This window comes from Papaver somniferum, chromosome 1, assembly GCF_003573695.1.
Source record: "Papaver somniferum cultivar HN1 chromosome 1, ASM357369v1, whole genome shotgun sequence".
In the NCBI taxonomy this organism is placed as follows: domain Eukaryota; kingdom Viridiplantae; phylum Streptophyta; class Magnoliopsida; order Ranunculales; family Papaveraceae; genus Papaver; species Papaver somniferum.
Genome location: NC_039358.1, coordinates 164381782 through 164403012, shown reverse-complemented (window position 1 = coordinate 164403012; position 21231 = coordinate 164381782). Strand labels below are relative to the sequence as shown.

Below are 21231 nucleotides of genomic sequence, written 5' to 3'. Positions count from 1 at the left end.
GGGCATAAAATAACGTTATTGATTCCTGTATCACCACATGCCTATCTCTAATGCTTTCCATTGTTCCTTGACGAGAATTTCCAAAGTCTCTTTCATAACAGTGCCAGACTCGGTGCCAGAAAGTTTCAATTGGGAAAAACTTTTGAGATCGTAGGGCACGAACATCATTTGAACTAGCACATTTATTACCGTCAAATAACAAATATGTGACGTCATCGATCTATGACTTAACCTTAGTTTAATAACATATTTTAAACAAAACTATACGAATCTTTTTATTTCCTATAATGTAAAAGACCAAGTATATCCTTATAACCGAGGCGCCAAAATCTGAACAATCATACGATAATTCAATATAAAAATTTTGTAAGGAGAACCATCAATACCATAAGATTATCTCAATGGATATAGTATGTATGTGGTGTTATAGAAAATTCCATGTGAATGATGTTGATGGACTTCGAACTATTTATGGCTTCACATTTTCCGTTGCGTTCTCTTGAATTCTATCAGCATGAGTTTAACATGAAAATAAAGTAAGATGATGGTCTATTGTTTGGGCAATAATTTCCATTAAAATGTTTAATGTTTGCTAACTTATTTGTGTCAATCTAATTCGTTAGTGCAACGAATGCTATTGTTTAAGATTGTATTGGTTCACTTCACGGCAAGGTTGAGGCCGGTTTCCGCCAGTAATTATATTTCTCAAAACTTTTCCATGAAGTTCAAACCCACACAACAATTATGAAAAACCTCTGTGATCACCATTTTAAGTAATTAAGCCGGTACTTGGTTTATAAGATGTTTTGAGAATTTCTATTTTTGTGTCAATCTAATTCGTTAGTGCAACGAATGCTATTGTTTAAGATTGTATTGGTTCACTTCACAGCAAGGTTGAGGCCGGTTTCCGCCAGTAATTATATTTCTCAAAACTTTTCCATGAAGTTCAAACCCACACAACAATTATGAAAAACCTCTGTGATCACCATTTTAAGTAATTAAGCCGGTACTTGGTTTGTAAGATGTTTTGAGAATTTCTATTTTTGTGCTTTCAATTCCACTATATGGCTTCTTCAATTAAGCATGCGTGATCAAGATCTAAACCACTCACTATGTTTGGTACTTTGATAGACGTACTTTTCTAGGCTTTCAAAAGAATAAGAGATATGCGCTAAATTTTGTTAGTGCCCAAAAATAAAGGTGGAATAAAAACATAATAGGTATTTGAAAAAATTAAATATACGTATTGTATAGTCATGTAGTTTGAAATTTAGTAGATAATTATGGTTAAACCAAGAGTTTGATGAAATTTAGTAGATAATTATGGTTAAACCATGAATTGAACGATTTGACAAAGTAACCAGCTTAAGTATGCGTACGGGTATGTGTACTTAAGCAACCAGATTTGAGTTTGTTTAGTTTCCAAACTCAGCAGAAATTTTCGGTTCGAAAACTTCCTCCAGTATGCGTACGGGTACGCATACTTAACCTGTCTCCTTCACCAATTTCATATACACACATATACATACTCTTGGTTCCCGGTTTATGGATTTATACACTAATGTGCGAACACACTATATATGCTTATATCCAAAGATGGTTACATAATCTCAACTCTTCATTTCAATCATTGAAACATTCTTCTATAATGACAATAGCCGTTTTCACACACTATTAGCATCACATCAATTTTCAAGATATTGAAATAATCATTATCGAAACATTCCAAGCCTACATCAAATGATTGTATCACACAAACCATGTAAGATATTACTCGGCAATTTTCTCATGATATAAGATGAACTTGGCCGAAGCGAAAGCTTACCAACACACATTTCGAGAAATATGTAAGTGAGATATACTCAGCTCGAAATCTCAAATGTGTATAGAGAAAACTATATCTTAACACGACTTATGTCTCAATATAGGAGATAGTAGAAATAGACTTTCCAAGTGATAGATGAGTTCAAATCTCCACACAACTTTTGTCGAAGAAGTTCCACAAGCTCCCCTTAGTAGTTCTTCGTCATCAAATGATGAACTCTGTGAAATCTAAGCTCAACTACACTATCTATGTCCTAGTCCGAGACATCTATAAATAGGCTAGAAATCAAGACTTATAGTTCTGATCACTAACATTGACAAACATGCTTGAGATAGCAACGCATGCGAGTTCGACCGAGCAGTGCTCTAACACAAATCACATAAGAATATGAATTTGTATCCAAAAATCTCAATTGAATTAACCACAAGGAAAATGATCAATTCAATTCGTCATGCTCAACATAAGAGAACTTACGGAGCCTCACAGTATATGCACAAAGATGTGGACCAGTGAAAGACCAATATTGCGGAATAATCAAAGATTCATTCTATTTTTCATCACTATTTGCACAATGACATATATAGATTTAATCTTTGTAAACAAAAGTTCATCATTTCTTCCATCAATATTTGCATAATGACATAAAAGGCTTAACTTTTGTAGTCAAAAGTTCGTTCTATATTTTATCAATACTTTCGTACCGACATAATAGAGATTACTTTTGAACAAGTATGGGACAGTCAAGGTTCACGGACGTAAACAATATATCCCATAACAATTTGCAATATATAAAATTATAAAGATTAATACTGCAAAAATCATCTTCCAAATAAACTTTAGAATTTAAATAAATAAATCTAAGACCATTGCAAGATGAAAACGTTGGAAATAGCTATGTGTACTCACAATAATGGTTATTCCAAACCCTAGTTATCCTTCTTAAAACACAAGAGTAAATTCTCATAAAAAGTTTCCTAGACATTGAGACCTCTGAAAAATTCTTTATCGTCCTCGAACTCCTTATTGTCAACAGCCATGGGAACATAAGGTTCATGAAGAAAGGAGTCAATTCCAACAAACCTTTTGAACTGATGCCGAACCAGGGCCTTCTGAATTTCAAGACTTCTCAAAGCAATAGCATTTATTTCCTGAATCTCCTTCCTTGTTTCCTTAAACTCTTCAAGAACACCAGAAAACTTCTGAGAATTTGAAGGAACAACTCTTGGCTTCCTCACATTCCTTCTTTTTCTTTTCAAAGTTGGAGGTAACGGAGATTTATCTTTTTCCTTCATGATTGATGGCTTAACAATCACATTAACATCTTTTCCATCAGAAGACATAATGCTTGGGGTATCCATACAAGCAGAATTGTGAGAGGAAATCACAAGGTAATCTCAACAAGCAGTCTTATGATAAAAAGAGTTTTAAGAGAAGGAAAAAGGAATGTAGGGTTACGGAACTTTTAAACACAAGTTCACATTAACATTTGGCTTACGTATCCAGATTCTACCCTTTCGATCTTTATTCTTTTGAAACATGAAAATTACCTGGAGGAAGTATTTCTCAGTACATCCTAGTGGAATCCCTGAAAGCAATTTTATGATTACTCAGATTTGGCTATTTTCCCGTAACAAAGAGAAAGATAAAATACCTCGTATTTGTAAGGAAATTATGAAGAAGAAAAATTATTTCTCGAAATATTTCATAAATGGCTGATTCACTTCTAACATTCTGTCAACAGAAGACACAACTCTGATTATAAGTTATTCTTCTCCTGGGATTTGGAATATCAACTACAATTACTTCACATGGTACTTGCAGAAACACAAATAAAGTTGTAAATCGATCGTTAAACGTAAACATGTACTGTAACTAAAACAATCACCTCATCAATACTTTGCCCATGGACCCGAGCCCTTTCTTGTTCCTCCTACCTTAAACACTCGAAAATCCGGATATCTGTGTGAGTTTAATGTTTTGGGAAGATATTTTATACCAAAACCTTAGGTAATACCTTGGTGTCTCCACGTATTCACCACCATGGGTGGTAGTTCTCATGTTCATGTTCTTTCGATGGAAATGATTTCATCTTCACCCACTAAGTACTTATCATCTAGCACATCCCAACTTTACATCAATTTCATCAACAAGATTTCTACCAGAACATACTAAGCTAAAATAGGAACGCGCAATTGGGGGATATAAATTATTAACTCCATCCAATAGTATCTGCTAAGGGGTGTTTTGGGGCTGAATTACTAAAATACCCTTTGGATTAATTAAAAACCTATAGAAAAAACTATAATACCCTTCTACCTAAATAAAAACTTAAAACTGAAAATCCCCCGTTTCCATCTTTTGTTCCGGCACTCCTCTAGGTTAGGGTTTTGAATTTTTCTTCTTCTTTGTTCTTCATCGTTCACACGAACTCATCGTCGATTACCCGAATCCATAACCATGCCTCCACGAAAGAAACCCAATGTGCAATCAAAATCAAAATCAGTAGCTCAACAAAAACAAGAAGAAAGGATCAATCATATTGCTCTTGAAGAAGAAGAAGAAGAGGATTCAGACCATCAAGCTCTCGAAAAACGGCTTATGTGAGAAGGTAAGTGATTCTGAACTGTTTCACAAGTGATTTAAGCGATCTAAAATAGTGGGTTTAGGTTAGATTCGCGATCCCTAACTCAAACAGTTGAGTTACAGTCAATTCCGGCATTGAAATAAGTATGAATACCATGCCGGTGCAAACTTATGACATTGATTATAGTATGAATACCATGTCGGTATAGGCTTACGACATTGATTTTATTTTGAATACCATGCCGGCGTAGACATCAAAAATTACCTGAAACTGAATGTTTAATTCCGGCATTGATTTTAGGTTGAATACCATGCCTACATTGGCTTGCGACATTGTTTTAAATTTCACGTCTATGCTGGCAGTGCTCTTTTGATGTATAGAAATGAGAATTTTAAAACTGTCGGCATTGTCATAAGGGATACATTAATTATATACCCCTAATTTTGATACCCAATAAATATAGCCTTATATAACAATAAATACACCCCTATCATTTGAAAACCTAATCCATTTAAAAATAGATTATCTTAATACTCTTATCCATATAATATTTTTCTTTATTTCAAAATAAAAATAAATTTCTCTTTACCACTTCACGGCCGCCGCCACCATCATTCCACCGCCGCCACCACCACTCCACCACCGGAACCACCACCATCACTGTTCCACCACCAAAACACAACCACCATTGGAACACCACCGAAGTTGATCCTCAAAATAAAAAATCTAGAAAATATCTGATTATTTATGGTGTCAACAACCAAAGTTGATCCCAAAATATGGTATCAACAACCAAAATTGATCCCAAAATCTAGTGTCAACAACCAAAGTTGATCCCAAAAATTGATGTACTAAGATTAGTGAATCTGACGTGAATCGAACATGCATCTTCTGACTGGGGTCAGTTGTGATACCACTACACCACAGGTTCGTCTAACGTAACTACTTTGATGTTTCTATAATTCAAAAAGCCAATAAGAGAAACAGTTACCTCAGTCCTTAGCATTCATTCCAACAAATAGAATTCAACCTGTATTCCATATTAAACTTGTCATTTCATCTTGCATTAATCAAGATAAAAATCATAGCAATAACATGAAATAAATAAAGACATTTTTGTATGAAGTTAAAACACCACAGCCGCTTAGTAAGTTACGAAGGATTCAAGTGGTTACATATTTCAACATCTATTTTAACTTTTACCTTAATGTCTACATATGGAGAACTATTACACAATTTCAGAGGAACTTAAATTCATAAAAGAAGAAAGAAAAAAAAATACGTGAACCAACAAACTGAACTCCAGTTAAACCCTTGGGCCTTGGCTAGATATACCTACTCTTTACTGGTACTTGATTGGTATGAGCTAATCAGCTACTCAAAGCACAAGGAAGGAAGAAATTGATCAAAATCAATCGTTTCAGTAATGATTGATTTTAAAATATCGATCCAACATTATGAACTCGATATATATTATCATTGCCAATTCATTTCACAATACGCAACCCAACAGAAACTAAACTTCATCCAAGGAATTTTGTTTTTCTGAAGAGAAATTAAATTAGAAGAGCAGATTATTTATGTATGTACCTTCAACTGGGTCAGTAGTTTGAGCTTCTGATAAGTTGAACAACGGACTACTAGTGATGATGTAAAGATAACAGCAGCAGCAAAAGAAGAAAACGGATACCGGTGATGATGGTTGAGAATTTTTATCCACAGAAAACTTCATTTCATCTATATAACTTTGAATCAGGTACAGAGACAAATTAATGGATCAATTCTGAACAAACTAAGAGTAGTAATACAAAATAGATTTGTTAAGAAGGCCACTATGTTGTTCAAGAAGGCCACCATATGCTTACAGGGCACAAAAGGTCGACGTAATCAGTAGATTGGTGGTGTTTACTAAATGAGATCTTATTTATCACCATTAGTAACTAACTTCATATATGGATAAAAAGAATACTGAACCTTAAATTCTACATGTTGTATATGAACAGATATAAAGGAATTAGAATGACCTGTTGACGACACCTCTCCAAAGAAAAATGAAATCTCCCTGACAGCATTTGGGGAGAATGTATCATGAAAATCGGCCGTCAACCAAGTCAGGATTCACTCCATTTTCAAGTCCAACCTTCTTAGACTGACGTAGAGGATCAAATGTAAAACTCCTTTCAGCTGTAACTCCTCCACCCGACTCAATGTTCTTAGACTGACATGAAGGTAAAACCACAAGTTCGTCTAATATGAACAAATAAACATGAGTACTGAATTCAAATCACGAGCAAACAAACAAGGAAATGAGATGAGTAGCATAACAGTAGTGATACCAGTATCAAATCTCATAAAGTTTCAAAAAAAGAACAAAAAGGAAAGAAAAAAAACTATTATCCAACTCAGTATCAAACAAATCCTTACTTACTCGATCAAACGATGCACAGGTCTGCCATTAGAAGTGAGATTTGAGTATCCTTTATAAGTATTCCTAAACAACCATAGTAGATCATAAGTGAATTTGGCTGGCATTTCATATACATAAACTTTAAGAACATTTGATATTAAAGAAGCCGAATCAAACTGATCTTCATGCACTCTCTCTACTATTATTTCCACAAGCTTCTGTCTCAACTCTAACATGGCTATTATAATTTTCCACAAGTTCTGATGCCCAGAAACTCCACAACAGTCGCAAGTAATCAAATAGATGCCACAAAAAAAAAATAAAAAAAAATGGAAATGAGATGCGTAATACACCTAATGGTTCTATGAGTAACAACGATTAAAAAATCTTCTATGAGTATTAATTGTATGACTTATCATCCTCCATAACCAAAACCAGCGCCACCACCACAACCTCCTACATTTTAGTTCACCCCGATGGAATTGTTATTCAAAGTACAAAAATCAGTATCTGAATCATCAAATTAAAATGAAAATAAGAGATAAAACTTATCTTTTAATATTTTTGATGATTAAATCTTCGGATCCAATTACTAATATTGATCTTCATTATCTCTTCCAAATTGATATAGAACATCATCGATTTTAGGTTTTTCAAACCCAAATACAGTTGAAATTGCTATAAAACCTAATGTTGTTTAGGATGTGGAGGTGGTGGTGTTACTGGTGGTGGATTTAGTGGAAGTATAGGAGGTGGTGTTGGAACTGGTGGTGGGATTTGTGGAGGTAGTACTAGTAGGTGATGGCGGAAGTAGATCGAGGTGGTGCTGGAGCGGAGGTGCGGTGATGAAGATGGTGGTGGTGGCTGTCGTCGGAGAGGAAAGAAATGATTTTGATTTCCTGGAGAATAACATTAGATCTGATAACAATCTCAAATCGTCTCAATATCCAACAATAGTCGTCAATTAATCGCCTGAATATCCAACAATATTCTACGATTCCTCGTTATATTTCGTTACTTCAATATGTGGTTTTTCCCAGCAGAATTCCACATGTTAGTAATAAATATTCAACGAAACAGGCATCTGAACATCGAATAAGCCCTGACAAAAATGGTGCAAGTGTAATTAGCGGATAATGCACAGACCAACATTTTGAATGCACGAACAAGCATTTCAAAAATACAAACGAACGAGGAACTTATGCAAATAAGCGGTTATCTTCATCTTCTCTACCCTACAAAAACCATACAAGAACCCTAATTCGTTCATATCAATCAGACAACATTTTCTTTTAATTTCTTATCAAATTCAAACTTAAACAACACAAACAAGTCATGGGTGGAGGTCAAAAACAACCTCCAAGTAGTAACAACAACAAGAATAGGGACAAAAAACCATTATTGATTGTGCAATATGTGAACAAGGAAACCTTGACACACAAGTGTGTCCTTGGTTGTATTCTAGGTGCAAACATATTCCCTTTGATGGTGTAAGAGCATTACTTAGATCTGGAACAACTAAAAATTATGAAAAAATGTTCTCCAAGTGCACAATACTTACCTGCAATTACTTTGAATGGTTTGAAGATGCTTCAGATCATTGTAAAGACAAGGACATTGTGTTACCATCAACATAAAGCCGATGTACTTGTGGATAAGAAGACCACTGCTACAATGTTTGTCCGCTACATAATAAGGTTTGCTTTTTTGCAACCTGCAAATCCAAACTCACACTAAATATTACGAATAGGGCAGATTTGGTATTACAGACTAAATTGATTTTCTTTTAACAGTCCAGGGGTAACATTATTGTTGAGAAGGTTATTTGTGAAGGCCCATCAAAACTGAGGGTATTTATTCAATTTCCACTTGTTGGAATTCTTCATCTATGCCGGCATTATGTCCCGGCATGGTCGAGTTCTCGACAGATAATGCCGGATTATTTGTAAAAGACTACAGAAAACTCTCTATTTTTGTCTGTAAGCCGACATAGTTTATTTTTAAATTTCGATACCGTTTTGTTGTCTTGGCATAGACGATTTTTCGTTAAACAATGCCGGCACATGTGTTTCAATGTCGTTATTTAGTATATCTATGTCGACTTCAGATATGATTATTAGTTATTGTTTATTTATTTCGTATGTCTTTTGATATAGGGTTAAATCCAAGAAACTTAAGAAAAAAATAAATAAAGATGATAGCGTTAAGAAAAGAAAGAAGAACAATCTTGGAACTCCCGAGTCTCTGCCTTCTCGAGGGAAAGAAATTGGTTGCAATAAGTGTTTGGGTGCAGGCTCTGCAAGAGGGAAAGTTTGGGAGAGTAGTGATCGTAGAAAAATAGTAATCCGTGAACGTACTGGAGAATCAGATGATGGGCACGATGAAGAGGAAGATGATGAGGTTGATCCAAATCTACAAGCAAGTCAAACCGAAGTTTTAGAGGAAGACAGTGGGCCAAGTCAACAACCGAGTGATTGAAGATGCTTATTAATGTTTCTTTTATGGAACTAGTTAGGTCATGAACAATGTGGAACATTTGTTTATTTGTGTTGTTAAACTCTTTTCTTGTTTGGTTTATGTTTGATTTGTTTTCGGTTTGAAACATCTTAACTTTGGAGATGGTTGGTTAAACAATCTAATGTAGTCATTTGATTTATAAAGATTATTATGTAGGTATATGATATGACAAGAATTCTGCACATTGCAACGTATATGATATGTACAAAGGAAATTATGTGCATCCTGGAAGACGTCGGTTATTGCATTCATTAATGAGTCATCGTTATCGGTTATTATGACCCTCGGAAGATGATTTTCCCGGAAGATTGTGACTTCAACTGTCGTAATGCCAAACTATAATTATAATCCAACTCGTCTCGCGTTAAAAACCAAGCCAATGTGAATGATACCTTGTCCGATATTTGCCCCACGATGTTGAACAATGACATATGGTATTTGTTTGTCTTGTAGGTGTAATCCATCATAAGAACACCAAAGCATGTATGAGCCAATTTTGTAATCAAGGTATGCGCAAGGAATATTTGAAGGGGCTTGTCGTCCGGCCCTCTTTTAATGATGTGCGTGTAGTTGTGATCAAAGGCTAGCTTCTCAAATTCTTGCATAATCGTCTTACCTTCTCATTCAACTCTTCTAATAGTTGCTTGTGCACTATAAATTATTCTCGGGGAAGAAACGTTCGTCGCATCCTTTGCCTTGAAGCCGTTGAGATTTTGTCTTGGTTTAAGACATGTTTCGGTCAATCTTTTTACATCCTCCATTTCATGAAGTTTTAACTTCACAACTAAGGAGTGACCAACAAAAATTTCTGGGTCCCCGTGGTTATAGCGGCCGAACCACACCGAACATTTCCATTCACCTCCTCTGAAATTGAATACAAGCTTAAAGGGGCAATTATCCTTCCTCGTACGAGTCTTGTATACCCTATTAATATTCTTTGGATATACATAACCCTTTCTGTTGTGGCTATTCTTCTCCTTGTACGACCCACTTCTCTCGCAAGCCATCTCAAAACGAATCTTTGAACATTCGGTATTCCTCACCAGCACACACATATTCTTACGATCCGTCTATTTAGCCCAATCAATTGCTTCATGTTTAGTTTTATTCCCTACAAAAGGATAACCACGGGAGATTATAAGGTTCATTATAAGTAATCCCTAAGTAAGGTTCAAAGTACTAGGTGAAAAGTATTCCGACGTATCTCGACCAAGCGGTCTTGCATTTGTTGGATCATTATATATCACAATCTAAGAAACGAATGAGAAAAATATTTAATTAGTTAAAAAAAAAAAAAAAAAACTATGTCGGCCCATAGTTCCGGCATGCTCGACATTTTACCAGCATTGCCGACATATTATCGAATGGACCGACAATCATGACCAAATTTGAAGTAATACCGGCATAATAATTTCATTGGCAATCAACGCCAGAACCAACGTTTCCGGCACTCTTTTTAAATAAAGTTCAATGCCGGTACCATGTGTCGGAATTCTCGAATAATAACCAACCACGCCGATATTTCACTGCGGAAGTCATTGATTCATGTATTTTTTTAAGGTACCGGTATAATAAGTTTATTATTAGACCACGTCGGTAGAATATTCCACGGAATATTCCGTGGTAGATAAAAAGTAATTTTTTTACCGGCATGGATTTTTTATTTTTGGACAATGTCGACAATTTCAAAATGGGGGATATTGTTTTCTGGCATGATGTAGTATGACTACCATGCTGGTGTGGCTGCTGCCGGTATTGTATTCATATTGCGGCCATGTCGGCACTGATCTTTTTCAGATGTAAAAATGGCGATATCAAAGATAAATAAGTTGAATTTCAACATATTAGCACATGTACCTGTGTATTGGGAGTGATTGTATGTTGACCTTGTTTACTTTCTTGGGTTGGTTATTCACGTAAATCTCCATGCTCATAAAAATCATGATTCAAGGGTGCAATTGTGAATCGTTGTCATTAGCAGAAGATTCAAGATATACTCCTTGTTGTAGTTGAGCTAAAGATTCAGCAACATTTCTCTCTTCACTATCATCCACCATTTTCACCCAAAACCTTTCTCTCAAAATTTTCCCCCCTTCTACTCTCACCTCACCCAAATCATAATACATTAATCATTTAACAAATAATCTTATAAATTTCCTAATTATAATTAACCACTTAACCTGATTAGTGAGGGGTGGATTATGAATTAGTTAAAATACATGGATAAGGGGCGACTCTGATTTACTATTTAAAACCGGTTTTTGTCTTCTTTTTTTATATCCCCGATTAGTTTATGTATCCCCCGATTGTGCGAACTAAAATAGAAAACCACTATAACAAAAAAAAATCTAGAAAAACTGAATATAAGCTTTTATAATTTGTTCAAATCTTGTGTAAGAAATGAGACTTAGTTAGGGGAAAAAGGGGGTGTACTAACGACTTTCTTCTCCGCCAAAGATATCGACCACATGAACTTGATGACTACTAGAGAGATTTAAATCTTGTATACACCTTCAAATCTCCTTTATCTAATAAAAATACAGATTTTTATATTAATTTTGTGTATATATTACACAACCGAAACTAAATAGAGAAAATAAAAATTAAACTACAAAAATAAAAACTGTGTTGATGTTAGTTATATTATTCTCTCACCGAAGTTGCAAGCAGAAAAACTCAGACCCCCAAAAGAAAATATAATAAAAATGTCAAAACCAAAAACAATGATGATAATCGCCTGTTTTACTAAGGAAACTAATAGAAAGAAATATTAAAAATCAAAATTGTCTTGATATTATTATCACGATTAATAATAAATTATTTCGCTATTTTATTATATATATATATTTGCATAATGAGTTTATATATACCCTGATATTGCTTGACCTATGGCTACAACAATGACGTGCATGATGGAGTAAATCGAGGTTACCTGCATAACAAACAATGAAAATTGATCAGAGAGAACCCTAATCGCAAGAAGCATAAAAAATCAAGAGAGAGAAGCAATATAAGGATTTAGCATTTTCTCGAATGCTCTATATAGTGAGACATCCAACCCTTAATCTCTACAATTATAGCTTTATTTTGGAAATATCATTAGTGAATATCTGTAGATTTATTTTTATAGATAGTCACACTTACTTGATGTATATTTTTTTAAAAATATCGAGCGTCTTCTGGATGTCTAAAAATAGAAATGTTTCTTATATTTTAGTTTTATTTTGTAGAAAATGTTTTATAGCCGGAGAGACACCATATCCGTAATTTTCATAAAATAAAGACTTGTTTTGAAAGAAATATTGATCCATATCCAAAAATATCAAAAGTTATTTTATAATAAAATTACTTGTTCCAATAATCACACAGACTCAACAACTGCAAAATCGAATTCTGAACCTCTCATCTTCGTTGGATCCAGGCCCCAGGTATGCACACTCCCTTCATCTATTCACACAGGCTTGTGGACTCTCAGCATCCACCTTCACTACCAATGACACTGCCCCTCATTATATGAAATCCAAGACAATTTTATACTTTGGTGTTGTAAAGAAAGCTATACCCACCAGTTTTGCTCTTACATAACGGGATTCTAACCTGTGGCAATGCAATAGGGGAGAATACTGTATGGATTTCTTAAAAGCTACTCCTATCAGTGGGATGAACCAATCTATTGGACCAAGACAATTCAGGTCACTGTTACAATATCGCCTGGGTATACCTTTATTTGTTGAGGGTAGTAAGTGTTCTAGTTGTGGAAGAGACATGGACATATATGGTGACCACGCCCTACATTGTGCAAGTACATATTAACTTTTTTAGATGCAATCATATAGTCGAAACTAAATGCATTCATCAAGAAGTTTATAAAGATACAAGATAACCCCTATAATATTCCACAACCACACTCCCCACAAAGATTTGGCAATTAAGCACAAGTTCAATTAAGGACTCTCCCCCATAAAATGTCATTCCCGAAAGAACAACAAGAGCGACCTTACTTTCACATGAAAAGAAGGATTTCTTTGGAAATAAACAAATCAGGTAAGAATATGAATTTGTATCCAAAAATCTCAATTAAATTAACCACAAGAGAACCAATGATTAATTTAATCGGAAATGCTCACAAAAGAAAACTCACGGAGCCGCACAGTATTTACATAAAGAATATGGATCAGGGAAGATCAATACTGCGGAATAAACAAAGATTCATTCTATTCTTCATCACTATTTGCACAATGACATATATAATAAACTTTAATCTTTGTAAACAAAAGCTCATCCTATCTTCCATCAATATTTGCATAATGACATAATAGGCTTAACTTTTGTTTGTCAAAAGTTCATTCAATATTTTAAAAATATTTCCATAAAGACATATGAAATACTTAACTTTTGACCATGTATGGGATAATCATAGTTGACGGACAAATATCCCATAACAAGTTGCAATATATAAAACCATAAAGATTAATACTGCAAAAACAATCTTTGCCCTTATAAGGTAGAATCAATCTTTTTTGCACGGATTTACACCAAGAGTGGTTACCAAAGGCGTATAAAAATATTTTCTTAACAAAGAAGAACATACAAAGTTATTAAAGACCATGCATCATAGATCACATAAGATGATTGTGAACATTCAAGAATCTCATAGCAATGCGTACTACTGCACATTCTTGAACTTCCTTCTTTGTGATTCACCAATATCATTCTTGTAAAAGCTACAAATGAGCTTATAAGAGAATTACTCCAAGAATCCAAGTACCCAAGTCCAACAGAAGTAGAACAAGTGCGACGAAACGGAGCAAAACACTCAAAAACAAGATACGGGACAAAGACTAACCTTAACTCATCCAAAATAGGATTTCTCATCACCATTTTGAATAGAATTCAAAGAGGAAGATAATGCAAGAAGAATGAGGTTATTCCGAGTTCGGACGAAGAAGTTACGGCCAAAACAATTTTGCCGAAAAACGACATCTACGGGCCAGTATGCATACGGGTTTGCAAACGAATTTTCGTGTCCTGGAGCAGTATGCAAACGGTTATGCGTACTCTGGATTTTGATTTTAAATGATGGTATGCATACCTGGTATGTGTACCATGAAGTCCAAACATCCCGAACTACTATTTTCAAACCTTAACATTTAAGAACCTTAAACACGGATCAAGTTGGGTAGAAATGAACTATAAGGAGGGTACATGGATCATTATAAGTACTCTAAGCGAACTAAAAACACAAATCTTGCTCAAGTTTATAGTTATACCTTTTTAGAAGAATTCAATCGAATTCTACAGCCTTACCGAACATAATCTGTGCGCCCCAATTCCCGTGCTTCCCTCACCGTATACAAAGCAGGGCATTCCTTGGTGAGGATGCACTAACAACACACTCAAGTTGTGTTGAGGTGAGCAAGACACGGGTGACTTTTGGACTATCATGAAAGAGATCGCTTTTAGAACCTTTCACATCCAAATCCATCTTTCCAAAGAACTTTTTAAGTTCCAACATCATGGATACTGCCTTTTCCATAGTCATGGAATTTTCTGGGAGATCATTACTTTTCACACTCAAAACATCATTGACTTTCTTTGGTATCCACTTCTGAGTGCATTTAGAAACAGTCGGAACCTTCTTCCCGTTACTCCCTTCTAGAATTCTCGGAAGAGAATTTGATTGACTATTCTTTTGCAAGTTAGTCTTTCTCTAATTAGGAGCATCGGATCTTATCTTCATCTTTACGAAGTTATCCTTTTGATAACCATTACGATCGTGAAAAGGATTCGTATGACGTTTATAGGAAAATCTAGGTTTATCACAGCACTGATTCCTTTTCCTAAAGGTTGGACAGTTACAACCTGTAACGTTAAGGGGATTAGTCTTAGCATACGATCTGGGTTTCACAACTTCTTTTGATGTCCAAACAAGAACATCATGAAGTTTCTCATTCCTTATACGAAAACGACATCTCCTTTCCATGTGACCTTTATTTCCGCAATAGTGGCAAACATAAGGAATGTTCTTACCTCGATCCGTGTGTGTTGACTTTGGAGGTTGATATACTTTGCTCTTTTGAACCTTAACTGTGGGTGAAGGTATTTCACTTTTGCCATCAGTGGAAATCTTTTGTTGAGAAGAATCAGTATCCTTGACAAATTTTACCTCTTTGCTAGTACTTGGAGCATTTATTCCCTTATAGCCCAATCCTCGTGTATCACAATTATTTTTACTTGCTCCTAGCATAGTGGTTATTTTGCTTGAACTAGTATTGAACTTTTTCAAGTCATCTTCCAACATCTTGATTTTATCAAGAGCAACAGCTAAATCGGCCTCAAGGCGTTTTTCCCAAGCGAGATACGCGCCTTCTCTGTCATCAAAACTTGCTTGCTGGTGATTAATCATTGCTTCAATTTCTGCAAGTTTCTCTTCTAACAAGAAATATTTTTGATAAACACTAACATATACAAGTCACTTTCTACTCAGGTTTTCCCCGGTATCTTTGAGTATCGATTCGCAAGAGCGACTCCAACCATAAAGACCTCCGTAAATCCTTTTCAATTTCTTGTTTTTTCGACAGAGAGGAGTCAGAAGAGGTGTGACATGAGAATTTGTGATCTTCTTCATTTTTAATGAATCCAAAAACATAATATACTCTGAGACCTCCTCATCAACATCTCTATCAATATCTGAATCACCTTCATCAGAAAGTTCATCCAACTATTCTTCTAGGCGTGTTTCCCAATCAACAGTTTCTACGTTCAGAGAATGTTTAGATATTGACTTAGATGTGACAGTTCTCTCAGGTGAATTCAATCTTTGAAAATCATCTGGTAATTTCTGACCTGGTACGTTATTAAAGATATACTCGTCCACAATAATCAGATTGCTACAAACACAGACTTATGAGGTCTTAAACGTGTTTGTCTACCCTGATACCAATTGAAAAGGTGGGGGTACAACAGCCTCACCCAATATTTCGCTTAGCAATTTTTATGGACTAACTCCAATATACTTTCAAGAGAATCAACTAAACAGTGAGACTCGATCTTACGAAAAGTACATCAAAGAGTTATATCTCAATTTCTCGATTCAATCCCAATTCAAGCAAATAAAAATCTGCGAGTCTGATTGAATACAAGAGAAATAACTTGAATGGTACCAAAGACCAACGTTCAAGGATCAATCAATTTCAATCAACAACTAAAGGTTGGATTTACCAATTGATCAATACAACGCACAACTTGTGATATTTCAATTATATAAACAAAATATAATGTGGAAAAGAAATAACACAGACACCAGAAGTTTTGTTAATGAGGAAACCGCAAATACAGAAAAACCCATTGACCTAATCCAGATTGAACAATATTGTATTAAGACGCTGCAGACACTAGCCTACTACAAACTAACTTCCGTCTGGATTGTAGTTGAACCCCAATCAATCTCACACTGATCCAATATACAGTTGCGCCCCTTATATCTCTGATCCCAGCAGGATACTATACACTTGATTTCCTTAGCTGATTTCACCCACAACTAAGAGTTGCTGCGACCCAAAGTCGAAGACTTTAATAAACAAATCTGTATCACACAGAAAAGTCTACAGGAATAGATAATCTGTCTCCCACATAAATACTTACGAGTTTTGTTACATCTTTTTATAAATCAAGGTGAACATGAACCAATTGATATACCAGACTTATATTCCCGAAGAACAGCCTAGAAATATCAATCACCTCACAATAATCTTAATCGACTAGCGAAACAAGATATTGTGGAATCACAAACGATGAGACAACGATGTTTGTGACTACTTTTCTATCTTGCATATTGGAGAAATTAATCTCGAGCCAATTTTACAATTGTACTCAATACGATAGAAACAGCAAGATCAGATCACGCAACTACAGAGAAAATAGTTGGGTCTGGCTTCACAATCCCAATGAATTCTTCAAGTCGTTAACCTACAGGGTCTCGATAAAAACATAAGGTTAAAGGAGAATTGATTCTAGATTACACAACTAGTATCACACAGGAGGTGTGGGGATTAGGTTTCCCAGTTGCTAGAGTTCTCCTTTATATAGTCTCCAAATTAGGGTTTGGAATCAATGCTACCTTGGTAACAAAGCATTCAATATTCACCGTTAGATGAAAACCTGATTAGATTCAATCTAATATCTTTCGACCATTAGATCGAACTTAGCTTGTTATACACAAATAAAATGCACGTTCATTTAGGTTTGCATAACCGTACCTAAACATGTACACCTAGTTGGTTCAACAGTAGTTAACCAATGGTTAACCATATAAGCACTTTCATATCAACCTTATTCATCTTCACCATAACTAGTTCAAATGACTCAAAAGAATTAATTAGAGAGTTGTTCAATTGCTTAGATCTCATAGAAGTATACAAGACACAATCGAAGCAAAAACAGTTTTGATTCACTCGAATCGATTCATGAACATTATAGCCACGGTTTGCAAAGATTGCATTCCTTAATTTATAAATGTCTTAGTTCACGAATTTAAGATGTTTTTAGAAAATAACCCACTTAAGTACGCATACTGGTACACATACTTAAGTACCCGCACTGAGCTTGTTTTCAGTTCACAAACTCCAGCAGAAATTCACGGGATGTGAACTTCCGACAGTTTGCGTGCGGGTACGCTGACTTAGCTCCGGTCATCCTAAACAAGCAAAGTACGCATACTTTGGTTCAAGGATTTTGGACTTACACAAGTATGAATACACATACAATGTTTATATCCAAACATGGTTATATATTCTAAACTCTCATTTCAATCATTGAAACATTCTTAGTGGATGTTATATAGTGGTTATTCACATATTATTTTTCATCAAAGCGATTTTTAAGAGATTGAAATAACCATCATGACTTTCGTCACGAGTAAAGATGAACTTGGCCAAAGCGAAAGCTTACCAACACATATTTCGAGAAATAGATAAGCGAGATAAACTCAGCTCGAAATAGCAAATGTGTATAATCGAAGTCTATATAGCAATACGACTTTTATCTCAAGATAGGAGATAGAGTAGATAGACTTTTGAGTGATAGATAAGTTCAAGTCTCCACATACCTTTTTGTCGATGAAGATCCACCAGTTCCTTGAGTAGTTCTTCGTCTTTGCATGATGAACGCCGTTGAGTCTAGAGCTCAACTACACTTTCTATCCTAGTCCGAGACTTAGCTATAAGTAGACTACAAATCAATACTTATAGCTTTGGCAACTAAACTTGACAAACAAGCTTAAGATAACAACGCTCGCGAGTTCGACCGAGCAGTGCTCTAACAGTCATGATGCTAACCATATAATTGGTGGCTCTATGTTTCATAGATTAGGCATTATTATTCAAAAAGGTGTAGGCGCCCAGCTTGTCGCTCAGCTACCTACTACCAACTTTTTCTGTGATGTGTAATGAACCCTTGTAATACTCTTTCTGGGGCGCAACTTGTTGCGCGTCTCCCTGCCAAATCCTTGTAAATTACTGGATTTTTTGTTTCTATTAAAAGCCTTCGTGGCCCCTTTCATAATAATAATAAGAATAAAAACGGGCTCCTAGCTCAGCTTGTCATCCCCGTTCCCTAAAGTTTCATGCGCTGCAGGAGGTCCCAGGTTCGAGCCCCCAATGACGTAATATTGCAGGAATTAACATGGATGGTAGAATTAGCTTGCCCCCTTGTGACACAATCTCATCCCCCCTCCCGCTTCGGCTCCCTTGGATAGGTTACCCATGAGGCTCGCTGGTAGGCTAGCACAACAACCTGTTCAATTAATGTAGTAGTATGTTGTTGGAGCCTAGCTTGTTAGGCTTCCAACTAGTTAATGTAATACTATTTATCCAATAATAGATAATAATAATAATAATAATAATAATAATATTATTATTGGATAGATGGTAAATATGTTTGCTTCGACGTCACATGGGTCTCTCCATTTACAAGTGCTAGAACTCGCTCTTTCACTCTCGGCCATGCCATTTCTGCTGTTGTATCACGCAAGTTGCATAAATATCAAGAATTGTGCGCAAGGCATGGTTACGACTTCCAGGTTTTAGCCTTTACTTCCTTAGGTGAACTAAGTGAAGACACTATCACTTTTCTAAAGCGTTTGAGGAATTGTTTTGTTAGAAGTGACGCCAACTATAAAATTGGTAATTCACTTTTTCATAGAATAGGTATTATTATTCAAAAAGGCGTGGGTGCCCAACTTGTCGCTAGGCTACCCACCATTTCTTGTAACATTGATCTTTCCTTTTATGAATAATTTTTTTTATAAAAAAACAAAATAATAAATAATAATCACACAAAAATAATAATGAAAAATATATAGTGTATATAACTTTACATTTTGGTTAGCCCCCATCTATTTATTTTTTGGTAAACTATTGTCAAAAAAGAAATAAAAATAATACTATGTATATTGTGCATGTCAAGAAATAGTAATTATTTTTGTTTTGTTGTTTTTGGAATGAATAATATTAAGAAAAATAGTATTCGAACTCGTTTTGCTATTTTCTCCACGATTTTTCCTCTTGGGATTGATGTTCATGGTTTTGCTTAATATTTTCTTTTTCTAGAGGATTGATGTTTAAAGTTTTGTCTGATATTTTTTTCTTTTAGTAATTTTGTATTTTTAACTATTTAACAGGATTTGTTAATTATTCTGCGCAGGAAGAAGTACACTTTGATCATAAACATGTATTTTTATTTTAACTTTTAATCACTAATTATTAGCAGCTTGGAATTGTATTTATGATTAGTTTAATTATAAGAAGTGTAATCGGGCATTGAACACTTTTTTCTTAAACTTATGGTCGATTTAATTTTGTGATGAAAATCATAATTCATAATTTAATATTAATAGTTTAATGGTAAAGAATAGCATAAATGCGAATTTATTTTGATAATTTATTCGTATGTACAGTTTTTTCTTAATTTATTTGGTAACTTATGAGAAAGATTTAGTTATTTTAGGCGATAGTTTTTAACAAATAAGATTGTCCATTTAATTATGGGGCGAAAAATATATTTTTAAATTTTTTTTAATCTGAAACTATATAAAGTTACCAAAAAATATTCAAAATGGTGAGGTCAGAATCAACCATAAGCTCCAGCGAAGGCAATTTTTTTTTTGATTTTTTTACCCGAAATTTTATGAGAAAAAAAGAAAAAATCTTTTACTATGAGATTATGCGTTTTTATTGTTTTTCTTCTTCACTTTACTACTAGAGAACTAAAAGGGGAAAAACAAACATTAAGGCATTATTTTTCGTATAATACAGGAGGTAAATCACTAGTTTTCTTAACTAATTATTTTGATTAGTTAATTAGTTTCTTAACTTATTAACTAATTACAAGAAGTAAATCAAAAATTAAGGAATGCTAATCATACAATTTTGATTGTTCAATTTTTTTTGTTTAAACTAAATTTAAGGCATCGATTTTTATTATGATTTTTAATAATTTATTTTAATTGTACCTAATGATACTTAGGTATGGCTCCGGGTCTAAAAGCCATGAAGATCTCCACTGAAAGAGAAATAAATGAATTATTTGATACCTATTATTAGAGACTTTGCTTCTGCAAACTTTGGTTTTTACTCATAAACAATAACTTTGATATATTTTTTGAGTCATCTTTCTATTATATTACAGTTATAATCATTATCTAATAAGAAAAATTGTTTAGTTTATTTACATGTTAACAAGATGGTTTAAGAGTAAAAAAACTTGTGTATAGCCTCGAGGTTTTGAGGTTTTGATTGAATCTTATATATAACATTGTAAGAATTTATACAACCTTCCCCTGGATTGTGTCTTTTTGTTTCCCATACTTGTAGAAGAGATAAAAGGAGTAAATCATGTATG

General features: G+C 34.5%; 1 long non-coding RNA gene across 3 annotated transcripts; it reads right to left on the bottom strand.

Moving 5' to 3' along the window:
- Positions 1-4638: 4638 nt before the first annotated feature.
- LOC113306587 lies at positions 4639-7808 on the bottom strand. 3 transcript variants are annotated; one of them, XR_003338711.1, is made up of 3 exons: positions 6000-7808; positions 5401-5439; positions 4639-5069 (listed from the first exon to the last, which is right to left on the bottom strand). It is a non-coding gene; the product is annotated as an uncharacterized LOC113306587 (long non-coding RNA). The 3 variants fall into 3 exon arrangements; XR_003338714.1 differs by lacking the exon at positions 4639-5069 and having other exon boundaries at positions 5076-5439; positions 6000-6656; positions 6838-7805; XR_003338712.1 differs by lacking the exon at positions 4639-5069 and having other exon boundaries at positions 5076-5439; positions 6000-6146; positions 6434-7801.
- Between the last annotated feature and the right edge of the window lie 13423 nt (positions 7809-21231).